The 15,775-nt window shown below is 43.1% G+C and overlaps 1 protein-coding gene across 2 annotated transcripts in view; it reads left to right on the top strand.

The window, feature by feature from the left end:
- Window positions 1-15,775, top strand: part of CORO1C (coronin 1C) — a 76,480-nt gene that overhangs the window by 28,535 nt on the left and 32,170 nt on the right. The window lies entirely within an intron of this gene.

The following is a 15,775-nucleotide window of genomic DNA, read 5'->3' as shown; positions in this document are numbered from 1 at the left end:
GAAATTTGTAAGTTAATCCTCCTCCTCCTCCTCCTCCTCCTCCTCCTCCTCCTCCTCCTCCTTCTCAGGTGTAGTGAGTGATCAGTTTTGAGACTTTTTGGTGTTTTGAATGATACGTGGAATGAGAGCTTAAGAAAATGTCCCCAAACAGTGCAGGTTTCAAGTCTGGACAAGACTGAGTTTTAGCATAGAATCTAAGCAGTGCAAATAAGTGGTAGAAATAAAGGGTCTTTACTGAAAGCTGTTACGTGTGACCTTCAACCTTACCCCACTTCCCGGTCTCCTGACTTTCTCCTTCCAGAGAGCCTTCTCCCATATGGGGAGGAGGTAGGAGAGTTGGGAATTTCTGACTGTTCTTGAATATTATAGATGAAACTCAGTACTACTTTAACAGGAAATCACAGCATTGCAGATAAGGAGGGAGGGGGGCTGCTGAGAGAGAGAGAGAGAGCTTGCAAAGCGTCATTTTGTAGTTGGCTTCTAGGAGGAAAATAAGTTTGATGAGTCCTGAGCTCTAGTGATAAGGGCTCAGTACTGGTGAGGACGCAGGTGTTGGGTCATGTTACAGCTGTTTCCACTCTGCTGAGAACATCGGGTCCCCCTGACTCTCAGCCATGCATATTAGGGGTACATCTCATAATGGACCGTGTGATTCTGAAAGTGGTTACAGTAAAGTGAATTGCTGTCAAAGTATCGTTTCCCATTACATTTTGGTGTTTTTTCATTGGGAAAACTCTCACTGGGAAAATTTCCAATTCTCCTGTACTTTATTTTCTCTCAGATGCTCATGACTGACTCATTTTAACACCTGATTTTTACTTCAGTGGCCCGATTGATGCGATAGTCCACAATGGGACCATCTCACTACAGAAATAGGAGAGGGATGCGTTTTGGAAACAAATTTGTTAAGTGTTTTCCAAATGTACCTTCCTTATTGGCAGAGCTGGTGATTATATTTTAAAGGAGAATCTTTTCATTAAGTTGAAATTTAATTTTCTACTTGAATACTTTTCTTTCTGTGGAGAAAATGGCTGTTTTGTGGCAAATAATACATTACAGTATTATAACTGCTTACCCGATTCTAGAGTGGGAGTTTGAATTTACGGTCAGTCGCGTGTGGCGGGTTTGACAGTGGCCAGATGAGAGGACACCTCAGCTTGTCAGCCGAGATCCAGCAGTACCAGACCACCACCATCTGTTTGGGAGTTTGCGTTTTTATTCCCCCTTTTATAGACTGAGGGATATGTTTGGGTTGGTTTTTTTCCTTCAAAGAAATGGAAGAAGCTAATTGAGAAGCCCGAAATAACTTTTGAATAGCTAATCTTTGTCCGAGTTGAGACAGTTCTCTTCAAGTTCACCCACAAAAGGCTCTGTGAATCCATCTTTACTTGTACAAACCATGGGAAACTTTGAGCTTCATTAATACCACTTAAGGGAGACCTGCCTGTGGTTCCTAAGCTAACTAGATCTTAGGATTTGGTTTTCACTTGCATTGGTATTTTGTTCCTTTCCCAGTTTTGTAGGAATTAAGATAGAATAAGTTACCGTGTTTGGAAGAAGTGTTAGTTTTTGGAGGAGCCTCAAGGGTCTTTTTCCCAGACAAATATACGGTCTGGGTGGCTCTGCTCCTCAAAGATTAATTTGTTTTGGAGGAGGTGACAGCCTGGCCATTGGAAATGAGGTCAGTACTTGGGAGTTACTGACTTTTGTAATCGATGGGTTCACATGTACCATGTGGGATTTTTGTGTCCTAAAGTGTCTGTATTTAGCCCTTAGAGTCGCTGTGGCATAGAGGGAGAGCGCGGGTCTCAGAACTGGGGAGCCGGGTGGTTCAGTCCCGGCTCTACCGCAGACTTATACTGGGACACGGATATGTCACTGTCCTTCCTGCAGTTTCAGTGTCTTGACAACTTTGAGATAGTTTTATAACGAGGTGCTGCTTTTGTTTAAAGCAAAGAAAAACCAAATTCTCACATATAATACAAAATGATTCCCGAAATCAAGATTGCAGGCAGCGATGCTCTGGGTGTGTGCTGGGCTCCAGTGCGTGCTGATAGTCTGGAATTAACTCTAAACGTGAACTGTAGGAGACGGGCATGGTTTTTAATGACCATCTCAGAGACTTCTCGTAATGTCCATCCCTCCCCTTCTTTCTGACTATAGACAGGCAGGTTGGTTTTGGTGATGCTTTGGGGCTTTCTGTGCATGTTAATATTGAATATGCACGTATTGATCTTCAGATGTATTGTGACTCTTTCAGGAAGGCTCCTGTTAAAAAACACGGCCTTCCATGAATTTCTCTTCAAAGCCGGTTAGTGTCAGCAGTAAATAGGGCTTATTATTGCTACTTCGTGAGGCTTGTGGTTAGATTCTGGGAAAATCCTGATCTCTGTCTTGCGGGACTTAAAATGGAAAGAGTAGCGGAGACAAAGACAGTAAAACACATACATAGCAAGAGGCAAACTTAGGAATGAATGTAGATTTATTTTAAGTGTATGGTTTCTGAGGTTTTTGTTAAGAAGGTTGTATTAGGGAGAGTGGGATCGTAGGAGGTCACTGCTAGAGGACTACAGAAAGTACTCAGCCCTGAGGTGGAGTGATTTCGATTAGCACGCATGGTTCAGGATCTCTTTTGTAATGTTCCTCTCAAGCTGTGGCATGCCGTGCTGTCATGACTTGCAAGGTGTGGCTTAATACATTTTCTTAGGATTTGGTCTTTCAGAGGATGAATAATAGCAGTCTTGCAGAACAGAAGTTGGCTTTGTGGTTTTGACTGTAGGGATGCCCCCCCCCCCCCCCCGCTCGGTTACACAAGCTGCCTTGTATCAAGAGCATACAGGTTTCAGCTCCCCGTGTGCTGTATCACGTGGGCATGAACAAGCCTCTGCTGTTGTGGGGCAGCCGCACTGGTGATGCGGGATGGGGCATTCCCATCCCTGTCGTGAGCTGTGGTGGCTCAAAACACCGGTGTTTGTGGGACGGTACATGTGTGTGCGTGCACCTACACACTGAAACTTCAGATCACAGTGAATCTAAATCCTGACTTAAAACAAGGGTGGGGGGGGGGAGCTGTTAGACTAATATGCTCTTGATCTCTTAACGTTCACTTAAGTGGAGGATGCAAATTGGAGGGCTCCTATCTCCCCTAATTGCTTTCTCCCTTCCTCCCTGGACCCTTCCGACTTGGGGTTTTTGGGGTGGTGGCTAATTTCATCCTTCCGGTAATTGCCTCTAAGGAAGTTGAGCTCTGGGCCATGGTGGGCTGGGTGTGGGGCCAGGCCTCTGTTAACCTTTTGGGTCACTGTCTCCTCTCCTGGTTCTCTGGAATAGCTGTGCGGTACCTTCTTACACACAGTGATGTTTCTCCCATTTGTTGTAGGAACTGTGTGTGGGGATATTTGCGACATTGCTTTATTTGTGTCTCTGAGCTATCTTTTCAACTCCTTTTGTAGTCTTTATCAACTAGGGTTGTGTGAAAGAATTCAGTCCAACAGAAAATAATTTCAGTAAATATTTTCTTGGTTCTCTCAAGGATGGGACATGCTATGCCTTCTAGATGCATACGAGAGAAATTAATTCGTCACATACACGTGTTGCCTTAGAGCATCAGGACTTAATTTTCTCACAGAGCCTGGGTTGACAAGGGTTGCTTTAGAGTGTTTTTCTTTCATAACGATTGAGGAAGAAATCTTGATTCATTTCGGTCAGTATCCTAAGTACCTCTTCTCACTGTCTAGTATGCAACTCAAGTGTTCTCTCTGACTCAGAGTCAGGGGAAGGTCTCCTCTGGGTTCCCTTAGCTGCTTGTCTGTGCCACTAGTACCACAGCCTGCACCGTCACATTGTACTAGAATTATTTTCTTAGCCACCTCACAGATAAGGGGAGGATGATTATAATTACAGCCTCTTGATCTCTTTGACAGTCACTTGGATGGAGGATGCAAACTGGATGGCTGTTTGTACAGTAGCCCTTGGTAGAGGTTCTCCAGAATCTCGCCTTAATCCATTGTGGTGGACCTACAGGATGTCCTCCAGTCATTCTGCCCTCGTATTCGTGGTGTCCTGTGGCCCCCCCCCAACTCCACCACCCCCCCACACACACACACAGTAAATAGGGCTGAACGTGTAACCACTGGGATATGGTAGAATTGATGGCATGTGACTTCTGAGACTAGGTCATGAAAACTTACTGGCTTCCACTTTGTCCCTTTGGGAAGCACCATGTTTCGAGGACACCTCAACAGTTCTCTGGAGGGGTCATGGGACCTCCTACCCGTAGTCCACACCAGCTGACCAACCATGTGAGTGAGTGGTCTTGGAAGTGGATCGTGCAGCCCTGACTGACATACTGACTCATGAGAACTCTGAACCAGAACCACTCAAATAAGGTGCTTTGGGACTCCTAACCCTCAAACTATGAGAGAATAAATGTTGACTGTTTTAAATAGCTAGGTTTCAGGGTAACTTACTAAGCAGTGGTTGATAACTAATACATGTATTCTTCAAATACAGCGGAGCACTTGACTCATAATGTTAGGTCACACAATGTGTGAATAAATGAGTTACTAGTAGCGACCTAAAAGGCCTTTTGGTAGTTTTAGGCACTCTTTCCACATATTTATGTAGATACGTAGATAGATTCAGGTATATAACATTCTTAAATAAATCTTAAATGAATAATTGAGGGATTCTGTACAGTGTCAAGAGAAAATTATATGGCAAGATTTGGTTATCCTGTGTTCCACGATATTATCATATAACCTAAAAAATGTGTTGGAACGTCATAGTCACTGTCCTGTGTGTAACTTCAAATTATGTTATTGGTTTTGGGGAAGAGTCAGGAATGTTAACATTGATGGTGGGACTGAAGGTGATTTTTATTTTTTACTTTATAATTACCTGTATTTTTTCAAAATATTTTACAATGAACTTATTATAGGTAAAGGTTATTTCTAAAAGTATTACCAGTAATACTATCAGAACATATATGAAGAGTTCATTGTTCTTTAAGCTTGAGTGAAGTCTAAAGCAGTACCTTTTTTTTTTTGCTTTTTTAAAGGCTCTTTTTATTTATTTTTTAAAAATGTTTATTTTATTATTATTTTTTTTACATATGAAATTTATTGTCAAATTGGTTTCCATACAACACCCAGTGCTCATCCCAACAGATGCCCTCCTCAATACCCATCACCCACCCTCCCCTCCCTCCCACCCCCATCAACCCTCAGTTTGTTTTCAGTTTTTAAGAGTCTCTTTAAAGCAATACCTTAAAAAAATCTTATTTATTCGTCCACCTATTCATACTCAGTCCTTAGACGTTTGAGTACCTGCTCAACGCCAGGACCTTTGCTGGGCTCTTGCTCTTAAAAAGCTTTGGTAATGGTTGACCTTGATCTCTCCAGTGGGGAGCTTTGTGTGCACATAAAGTTGTCTGACACAGTGATGAGAGATGAGTTCCAGCTGAGGCTCCTAAATCAAGGAAGACATCACAGAGAAGGTTCTACTGGAATTCAGGTTTCTCCTGTGTGTAGGAGCCAGGGATGAAACAGAAGAGGAGCCCAGCCAATTCGCTAAACTGATGAGTTTGAAGAGGTGCTCTGTTCCCAGAAGGACAGAGAATGAGGTGGGAGCCACATTCTCCCTCAGATTCCTGGATCTTGGGGAGTGGAGGTGGGTGTTTGGTGAAACTGGTGAAATGGGATGTTCCATCAGAGGGATTAAGAGGAGGTGACAGGTAGCTTTTTGGCAGAAACACCAATTCTTTCATTCTTTTTGTCTGTCACTTCCAGTGTAAATAGTGCAAAATTGGTGTTTTCCGTAATCATCATATGGACAAGAACCAGAAAATAAGCAGCACCGTTCTCCATTTTAGGATTGTCATAACTGGATCAACACAGCATCGTTCCTGTTTCTTCCTCAGGAGAAGGCAGTGACGTCATGTCATATTCATAAAAATGAGACTCGGGTGTGACATCAGAATGTGCTTGGAGGGTCCCCTTCATACATGGTGTCTTAGTTTTTGCACTGGTTAGGGTGGCTTTCATCCCTGTGTTCTGCAGTTGCGGAAATCAAAACTCAGATTGAGTGATTGCCCAGAGCTGTGGGGTCTTTCGTGGATTAGAACCTGGGTCTCTGAGTCTTTATTTGATTGGTACGTGTATATCGTGTATATTTTTGATGAACATTTTCCCCCACTGAGTGCGAAAGATTTTTTTGTTTTTGTTTTTGTTTTGATATAGAAACTGTGGTCTAATTGATACTTAATCCTTTGCATTCTTTCTCTGGGGTTAGAAGGCTTAATAACAAAACGCTTGCTCGTCAGGGCTTTGGTTCTGTCAGTTCAGAGAATTGTCTTAGGGTTTGGAAAATACTGGGTCTGTACCGTGCCTCGAGGACACGGCCACAGCGAGGAGATCTCGCAGCACTTCACATTACTGAGGGTGTCCTTTAAGCGCCAGGCACAGTGCTGATAAGTGCCTTCTTTCACGGGCTAGTTCCAAAGGGACGCCAGTCTCCTGATGGTGCTTTTCTCCATGACCCCCAGTCACTGCCAGCACCTGCTGGATTTGCATTGGCTGCGTCTCCCCCTTACTGTACACGGCTGACAGGCAATTTCCATTCCCACAAATAACAGTGATCCGTTTTGGACAAGGGTAGCGACGCCAGTAGCCCTTTGTACAGATGTGGACGTTTGGCACATGGTAGCTTTGGTGTCACGGGCAGGGAATAATTTTATTCAGTGCTAGTATCCTGATGTGTCATGGGATGCCCATTCACGCCTCCTGAAATAGACGCTGTCTGATGCCCTGAGCACCTTAAAACTGTCGATTGTATGGGCCTTGAAAGGCTGGGAGGCAGGGGTGGGGGGAGGAGGATGCAGGGGAAGGGCACCAGGTGCAGAACAATGACTTCCAAATTATGTCACGAGCCGCCAGCCACACGAGCACTGTACGGCCTCATTACCACATGAAGTGCCACAGAAGGGCCCTTTCATTTTCTCCCAGTGACTGTTTGCCACAGTCTTGCTATAGGGGCTCATGGCGGGGGGATACACTGCTCACCCCCAGTTAACAACGGAGCACAGAATCCTGGCAGAAGGAACCTCACAATGTACCCCGGGGCTATTTTTGATTACAGTGAGTGGCTGTGACTCAGAGTGTGCCCTGGCAGATGACGGCTTCCCCCCTCCCCTCCCCGTCCTCCTCCCCTGGAGATGAGCAGGCAGCCCGTCCTTTGTACGTTTCCTTGGCCGGCTTCTCCTGCCGCTGCAGTTCACTGATCTGTCCACAGCAGCCGGCCCGCAGGCCTGACAGGGCTCTGACAGTGGTTTTTACCATATATGGCCATCAGAGCTCTGGGGCTGTCAGCCGGCCAGGATAATTTCCTTCCTGTGCTTTGATTGGCTGCTTGGTGGCTCACAGAATGGTGGGATCTGGGAGTGTGTGGTGAAGGGAAGCCACTGAGTCAAGTGCAAAGAACATTTAACTCTTTGCTGGTTTTTTGGAGCGTGAATCTGGGCTGAGCACACGGGCCAGTGCTGCCTGCAGAAGCCCTCGGTGTCCAAACGTTATAACCTAAGTCTGGGGAAGAGGCAAAGAAAAGGTTTCTGAACTCAGATTACTCTGAAATAGACCCAGGGTTTAGTGGACAAACATCTGCAGTCCTGATTTGTCCAGAAGCCTCCTTACAACCATGTGCAGCAAATTTCCTGCTGCCGAGTTGAATATCTGTGCTCGTTAGGGGTGGGACCTGAGTTGAGTCCAGGGGAGGCTGAGCTGGGAGGGGTGAGTGATGGAGCGCGTGTTGGCTCTCTTAGAGGAACGGTGACTTGGGTTTCTTTTCTGGCTGAGCTTTGTAAGTCATGAGTAAATGATACAGTCTGCTGAATTGGGTCTGTCCTCCTGTCCTGCGTGTTTGTAACTGCTGCAAGGTGTGAACTGCCTCTGCCATGGAACCCAAGGCATTTACCTTAAAAAAAAAAACCCAAAAAACAACTTACACTATTTTTCTGGTTTTCATCCCTACTTACTTCAGGGAGGGTGGATTTTTATTCTGAAGCTTGTATGTAAACCCGTGCAGAGCTGGGATCGAAAGGGGTGGTAGCTCTGGAACGCTTCGTCATTCACAGAGGGTCCTGGGGGAGACCCCTCCAGTGTCATTTGCTTAGTACAAGCAAGCGATTACTCTGCTTTCTGGTTTGATACTGAATGGTTTAATTTCCTCGATTTGCAGTTATATCAATAGTTATTTTGCTTTTCACCTTCTGCTTTCAAGCTGAATTTTATTTTGACTAGATTCCACCTCATCTGGGGTTCCTAGTTTTTTGTTTGTTCTCAGACCAGAAGTGTTTGGAATTACGTGTCTGTAGTGATGAAGTTTTCACTTTACAGATTTTTTGTTAGGAAATACGGTGTCTATTCCCGATTACATATTTGGGTGCAGTTGAGTAAGGAGACGTTCACTTCCACTGTTTTTGCTTTCTGATAATGAAATCAGTAGTTTTACAGTAACTTCCCTCAGATTCTTAATGAGGACTTTTAAAATGGTCTATGCAGTATTAGACCCAGGTTTCAAAGAGGGCCCGTGATAACCAAAATAATCTGTTTGGCATTTTCTCTCGTACCCGTGAAGACTGTTGTTTTTCGCTCACAGGCAGGTGAGGCCTCTGCAGAAGCGCCCTGCCTCTCCCTGGCAGCTCGAGTGTCTGGCTTACTTTCCAGGACTGGGTAACCCAATCTGTGTGTTTTATTCCAGGGCACCTCCGCTTACCCTCAAGGTTGGTGTTTTTGGTTCTCTTAAAGTAAAACCTCCTCCGAATGTACTACTCCTGGGTCAGGAGCTATCCCTCTTGGTGACCAGCTTGTCCACAAGTCAGATATCGTGTGCCTCAGGCTTTCCAGTCTGCCGTGGAAGTCCCTGTCTCATCACCTGTGCCTCTCCCCAGCTATCTTCGTGTGAAGCAGCAGGGCCTGAAGAGATTTCAGCAGAGCGTGTATCTACGTAAAGAATACTGATACCAGAGAAAGGTAGTTGAAAAACCAGAAAGCCCACTTTAATAGACATCCTTTTTGGACTCCTTTGAACTCCACACGGTGTGTATGGAGCCCTTCTGCCTGACGGAAAACTTTTCCTTAGCTTCTGAGCATTTGCTTGACTTCCCGTCCTCCTTACGGAGTTGGGGAGTTCTCAGTGTGTCCCTCCAAGGCCAGCAAGGAGTTATTGTCAGTGCCTTACAAAAAAGATCCTCAAATGTATGGACGGAATGACAAAGTTATTGAACTTTGGGCATATAAAGTGATTTTGATTAACATTTTTTCCTAAAATAAAAACTTATGTGAAGATAAAGTAGGGACGGACAGTTTGCAAAATCTTTGTCTCTTGTTCCTTGATTCAGGATAGGGTAGTGGTTGTGTTAGACCCTTACATCCGAGGGTAGAATAGCCCGTCTGGATAATAAGCACAGATTATAATGATGGGTCATAAAGCGGCTGGATAAGATGACTGTAGGTCCGAAGCTGGAAAGGCACTGGGAAGCTGCCGTGCCGGACCAGCCAAGAGGGATGGTGTGGACTGTTCTCAGAAGCCAGCACCCTGGAACAGTGTGGGTGTCCGCATTGCTGAATGCCAGGACGTCAGCTGGAAAGATGTCGTATGCGGAAGGAGCGTCTTACGGGGGAATGCTTGATTTGACTGATAAAATTAACGTGTCACTTTTTTTTAATTTATTTTTTATTTTTTTAACGTTTATTTATTTTTGAGCTAGAGACAGAGCATGAACGGGGGAGGGTCAGAGAGAGAGAGGGAGACACAGAATCTGAAACAGGCTCCAGGCTCTAAGCTGTCAGCACAGAGCCCGACGCGGGGCTCGAACTCAAGGACCGCAAGATCATGACCTGAGCCGAAGTCGGACGCCTAACCGACTGAGCCACCCAGGTGCCCCAACACGTCACTTTTTAACACCGTGGGAGTTTATTAACTTTTTGGAAACCTGTGTTATCATGAGAATGAGCCTGCTGGGCAAAGTGCTGGGTAGCTGTACCGAATGGTAACATTTTGAAAGAGCCATCCGTTAGATGCTCCCAGAGCGAGCAAGCTAATGTGTGGATTGAAAATGGTTATCATGTGAGGGGTCGTTGTTACATCAAGAAACAGTTATTCTGAATGATCTTTTATAGAATGCAGAGGTCATGTTGGCAGCTTCCTACTGTTGACTTTGGAGTTTGGGAGGGTGAAAATGTCTGCTGGTTCATCTGAGCTATACCATTAGCTCCTTTTATTTATTTATTTATTTATTTATTTATTTATTTATTTATTTATTATTTATGAACTAGAGAGAGAGTGGGGAAGGGATGGACAGAGAGAGACAGAAGATCTGAAGCAGTCTCTGCGCTGTCAGCACGGAGCCCTACGTGGGGCTCAAACTCATGAACTGTGAGATCATGACCTGAGCCAAAGTCGGACACTTCACGGACTGAGCCACCATTAGCTCCTTTAAAGACACATCCCAGAGTGGAGCTCCTTTATAGGAACAAATATGCAAGAGGACTACTGTACATATTTATCCGTAGATATTTAGAGCGTTTTGGTTGCTCAGTACTGCCCTCAGCATGTAGGATGAGTTCACTTCTTAAGTATGGATTCCTTTGTGTGTGTATGTTTTAAAGTTTTTATGTATTTCTTTTGAGAGAGAGGGGCAGAGCGAGAGAGAGGAACCCCAAGCAGGCTCCGTGCTGTCAGTGCAGAGCCCAACATGCACGGCTCAGTCCCACAAACTGTGAGATCATAACCTGAGCTGAAATCGTTGGATTCTTAACTGACCCGAGGCACCCAAGTGCCCCAGTGGGGGTTCCTTTTTGACATGAGGTGTGAGAAGTAAGGTGCACTGGTAGATGTAGGTGGGACAGTTACGGTTTCCCATTGAAATGGATGGGAAATGTCTTGAACAACCGAGACTATCATGTCATAAGAGTTACACTGCATTTTGTATACCTCAGGAGGAATGTGTTTGCAAAGTTATTTAAAATTACAAGTGTTCCTTCTTAGAGCAGTTAGAGAATACATTTACTGGTGCTTAAATTTTGATTTCACTTTCCCCTCTCCAAACATGCCTGTTGGAGGAAAGTGTTGCCTAACTTTGGGTTTAGTTGAAGCATCAGTTTTCCAGGAGCTCTTTTGAGTTTTGTGGCTGCTTTGAAATTTTTGAGAACTTTCCCCAAACCCAGAGTAAATGATAATGCTGGTGTCTAGGTGGTTTTCTGCCACGATGCGGATTGGTGGCTGGAACATGTCAAAGCCATCAGCCTCAGCTCGGGCCAGCCACATGGAAATTGTGCTGTCACACCTCTGCCTTGTGCCAGCTGTACACGCACTTTGGAGGCTGAATTTTCCCTGGGGCTCATGTTGCTGGGCCCCGGGCAGGCCAAAGGATCTTTCAGATAATGATAGTGCATAACTCGGTGCCCTGACCTAGTCCACTAGTATTCCCCAAGTGTGTGAATGAGGCTCGGGGCCAGAGCCTTTGGTAACCTGGGTCATTTTTTGCCCCTTGAGTTGACTTGCTGGCAATTCCCACCACTTGGAGTTTTAGCTAGAGAGGTGTACATAGAGTTCTCTCATGGCAAGTGGCTGGGACTAGTAAGTAATCAATGAATTTGTACACATTATTTAAAGCAGGGAGTCTAAAGAGTGACAGACTATTCTCAGCTAAACTTTCAATTCCATGCTAGAAAAGTGGGAATATTCTAGATGATGCAGCTGAGGTGTGACACATCCTTAATGAGACAGTGACCTGATTTGTTAGTAAATGAAATTACTCTCTATAGGAGCCTTGGAAAATTGATAGGTAGTTCTTAAAATGAACCACCATTTAGTTAAAAAGAAAAGGGGGGGGGGGCTGGCATTAAATTCTTGTAACTCTTCTTTCCAGCCTCTGCATTTATTTACATTTGCTGCTTAGAAGCTCAGGTGAGCCATGTTGCCAGCCTGACTTACAGTGGGTGTCTCTTTTGAATGGCCCCCCACACGCCAGCAATTAGACATGGATGCCTCGGTTCGTTGACCGGATGACGAATGAGGATGCGTCATGGGTAGGAATGAGAAATACATTCTCATTAAATGCTAGCGCAAAATGTTTCTCAGAACGGTGCGTCCACATCTTTACCATATACGGCCACTGTTGTATGGTTTCTTTCAGTTTCCTTGTACCGAGCTCTCAGCAGTCTATAAGTGCCCAGCTCTGCCCTTTTAATAACATATACTCATAGGGTAAAATATGTTGTGCTTTTCTCTTAATTGATTTTATTATGGGTAAGAAGATACTCAAGTATAAGCCCTTGAAATCGTGATCGCTGACCCTTGATTGATTTACATACATCCTGTATGTAAAACGATTAGGGCACATTTATTTTTTTCAAAATTTTTTCAAAAAATTTTTTTTCTTTTTAGAAAGAGAGCACAGGCTCCATGCCCAGCAAGTAGTCAAAGTGGGGCTCAAGCTGAGCCCCTGAGATCATGACCTGAGCCAAAATCAAGAGTTGGACACTGCACCAACTGAGCCATCCAGGTGCCCCAAGTGTGCCATTAAGATGCCAGTTCTTCTCACACTTTCTTCCTTTTTTGTTCCTTTATCACTATCAGACATGTAGTCGATGGCCTTTTTGTTCTGCTGCAATATGATGCCACTTTCCCTGTTTTATTTGTTGTAAGGCTTTGTGATGATGTTTACAACCAGAGGAAACAGCTGGTGGCAGGATATCATTTTTATGAGCTCTATTTCTGATGACCAGCTGCCAATAGTTTTAACATTACTGTTGTGCCTTTTTCACAACCCATGGCCTAGTGGGAATTTTCCTGCCCTATGGAAATCTAGTACGGATGGATCGTCACTGATGCTTTAGGTCTGTGCTGCTTCACTCCATTTCTTTATTTAGAAAATGGGGACAGTAAAGATGCTATATCATGAAGCAGATTGGTGAGAATGAAGATAGAAAGGTCTTCGTACGGTTCCTACCATGTAACATAAGCATTCTGAAAGGGTTCGCAAGTTTTCTTCTTATTTGGCTTTGATGGGAAGGAGGGCAGTTGGTAGCAGTTGCCCTCTCAATGGGATTCAAGTTCCTGTGAAAACATTCGGCTCTTTAATACTTTGATGCTCTGGACTTGTCAGCACTGAGCTGAGAGTGGAAGAGAGGCTTACTACTTACTATTCTCAAATGTCTGACTTGACTGAACGGTATCTTTAAGCCACGATTGTGTAATTTTAACCTAAAAAAAAAGTCATTTAGTAAGTTTCACAGTATAATTAAGAACTTGTATTAGAAAAAATTATTTGATGTCCTTGGAAGCTCAGAGTTTAGTAACTGTACTTTGCCATCAAAGATGCCAGACGTGGTTTGCTGGGCAGAGCCTAAGAATGCAAAGATAAAACAATTCAGATACAAAAACTTTTTTCCCTTGGGAGTAAAGTTTTTTTATTTTTTAAATTATTTTTTAAGATAGGAAACAAAATACTAGGACACTCATGTACTCACCCACAAGATTAAACAGATGTTAATATTTTACCATGTTTGTTTCCTATCTCCCATTTTTTAAAAAACAATAAAGCATAACAGATGTAACTAAAATACCATTCCCCTTTTTTCCTCTTCTCCTTCACCAGAGGTAATCATTTCCTCGAAGTTGGTATGTATTCTATTTGTGTACTTTTGCTACATGTGTATGTATCTGTACATAGACTGATTTTTGTGTGTGTTAAACTTTTGTGTAAGTGGTATTTATTTCCATACCAAGGACAGTTAAATTGCTTCTGCTTTTTTCACCATTCCCAGTGATGCTGCGGTTAATATTCTTTCTGTGCAAATACGGGAACCTTTCTTTCCCACAGACCACCTCAAATGGTATTGCTCAGGGGTGGGCAGCTTCACCTCTACCTGTTTCCAGATTGCTGTCAAAAAGAATCGGAGCAGGAGCCTTCGGTGAACGGTTGTTTGGAATTCCTCTTTCCTGACATCCTTGCCAACACTTGTAATTAGGCTTCTAAATTGTTGCCAGTTTTAATAGGTATAAGATGTTACCATAGCATTTTAATTTCTAGTTCACTGAGTGAGACCAAGTATCTTTTCATACATCTGTATGGGCTTTTCAAGTTTACTTCTCCGTGAATTCAGTGCTCCTGTGCTCCTGTCATTTGCCATCATTCTGTTAGGTTGTTTGTTGACTTTGTTGGATATGGATGTTGCATATGTATTGTCTCTGTCTGCAACTTGTCTGCACTCTGCTTATGTTTTTTTGTTGTTCTTGAGGGGAGTTCGCAACAGTGTTTGTCATGTAGGCTTCAGTTTCTCTTTGTCATACCGTCCTTTGTTATCAGGGTGGTACAGTCCTTAAGTGAGGGGTTGAGCGGTACTGCTCTTTTCTGTTCTCTGGGAAGTTTTGTCTGAGCCGATCTCTTCCTTGAGTGTTTGGTAAAGCTCTCCTGTAAAACCACGTGGGCCTAGTGGCCTTTGGTATTACGTGATTAGATTCATGGGGAGGTAGGTAGTATGTGGACTTTTGTTACTGGTCTTTTATGGCTATTGGTCTATTCAGGTTTTTTATTTATTGACAATTTTTTGATATGTTTTTTTCTAGGAGATTGCCTCTTTCATTTGGTGTTTTAAAATTTATTATCAGATGTTATTCCTAGTATTTTCATATTATGTGAATTTACACCATATTTGTAAGTTATGTCCCTTGTTAAATTCCTGGTATTTGTGCTTTCTCTTCTTTCTTAATCTATCCTATTGTGTTGATGTGGCTTATTATTTATTTTCTTTCTTGTTAATTTCTTTTCATAATTTTACATTCTTTGGGTGTGCTCTATATAAAAATACGGCAACCTTTTCATGTGCTTATTATCAGTTCCTTAATTTTCAGACTTTCTGTATATGTGCATTTAAAGCTAATTGATTTACCGTTAAGATCTGTTTTAGCCCTCTCCCACAAGTTATGAAACGTCATGTATTTATTGATCAGTTTTAACATTTCTATTGGCCATTATGACTTTCTATGTGAATTATTTAGTAAATTTAAAAAATTTTCAGATGCCTTAGGGATTTTTGGTTCATATTTTTTCTATTAATTTTTAATTGAATTGCATTGTACTCTGAACATGCACTATGAGGTATTGATTTCTTGGCATTTTGTGAGATTTGCTTTGTGGTATCCTAGTTGGTCATTTAAAAAAGGTAATGTTTAATGTGTGCTTGAAAAAAAATGTTCATTTTTAAATATTGGCTCCAAGGCTAGATATATCCATTAGATAAATCTTGTTACTTTTTTTCCCCCAGTGTTTATTTGGTTTTGAGAGAGAGAGACAGACAGACACAGAATCCGAAGCAGGCTCCAGGTTCCGAGCTGTCAGCACAGAGCCCAACGCAGGGCTCTAACCCATGAACCGTGAGATCGTGACCCGAGCTAAAGTTAGAGGCTTAACCGACTGAGCCACCCAGGAGCCCCAAAGCCTGTGACTTTTGTTAAAGTCTTCTATATTCATACTAATTTTTGTCTGTTTCCTTGAGAGTGAGTCTTTGTTAAAATCTCTTAAGATTATGGCTTTGTCATTTTCTCTTCATAGTTCTCTCAGCTTTTGCTATAAATATTTTGAATTTGTGCAGTTAGAGGAATTAGACTTCCTAGTGCCTTTAGCATCCCAGTGAATTATTTCAATATTATACAGTGACATTAATCTTTAATAGTGCATTCTACTTTAAAGTCTGTCCTCACTCAGCTATTTGGC

This window comes from Lynx rufus, unplaced genomic scaffold, assembly GCF_022079265.1.
Source record: "Lynx rufus isolate CCGP_SWC_20201006 ecotype Redwood Valley unplaced genomic scaffold, mLynRuf1.p SCAF_24, whole genome shotgun sequence".
Lineage (NCBI taxonomy): Eukaryota > Metazoa > Chordata > Mammalia > Carnivora > Felidae > Lynx > Lynx rufus.
Note: the sequence above shows the minus strand (reverse complement) of the source record. Positions and strands in the feature narration are given on the sequence as shown.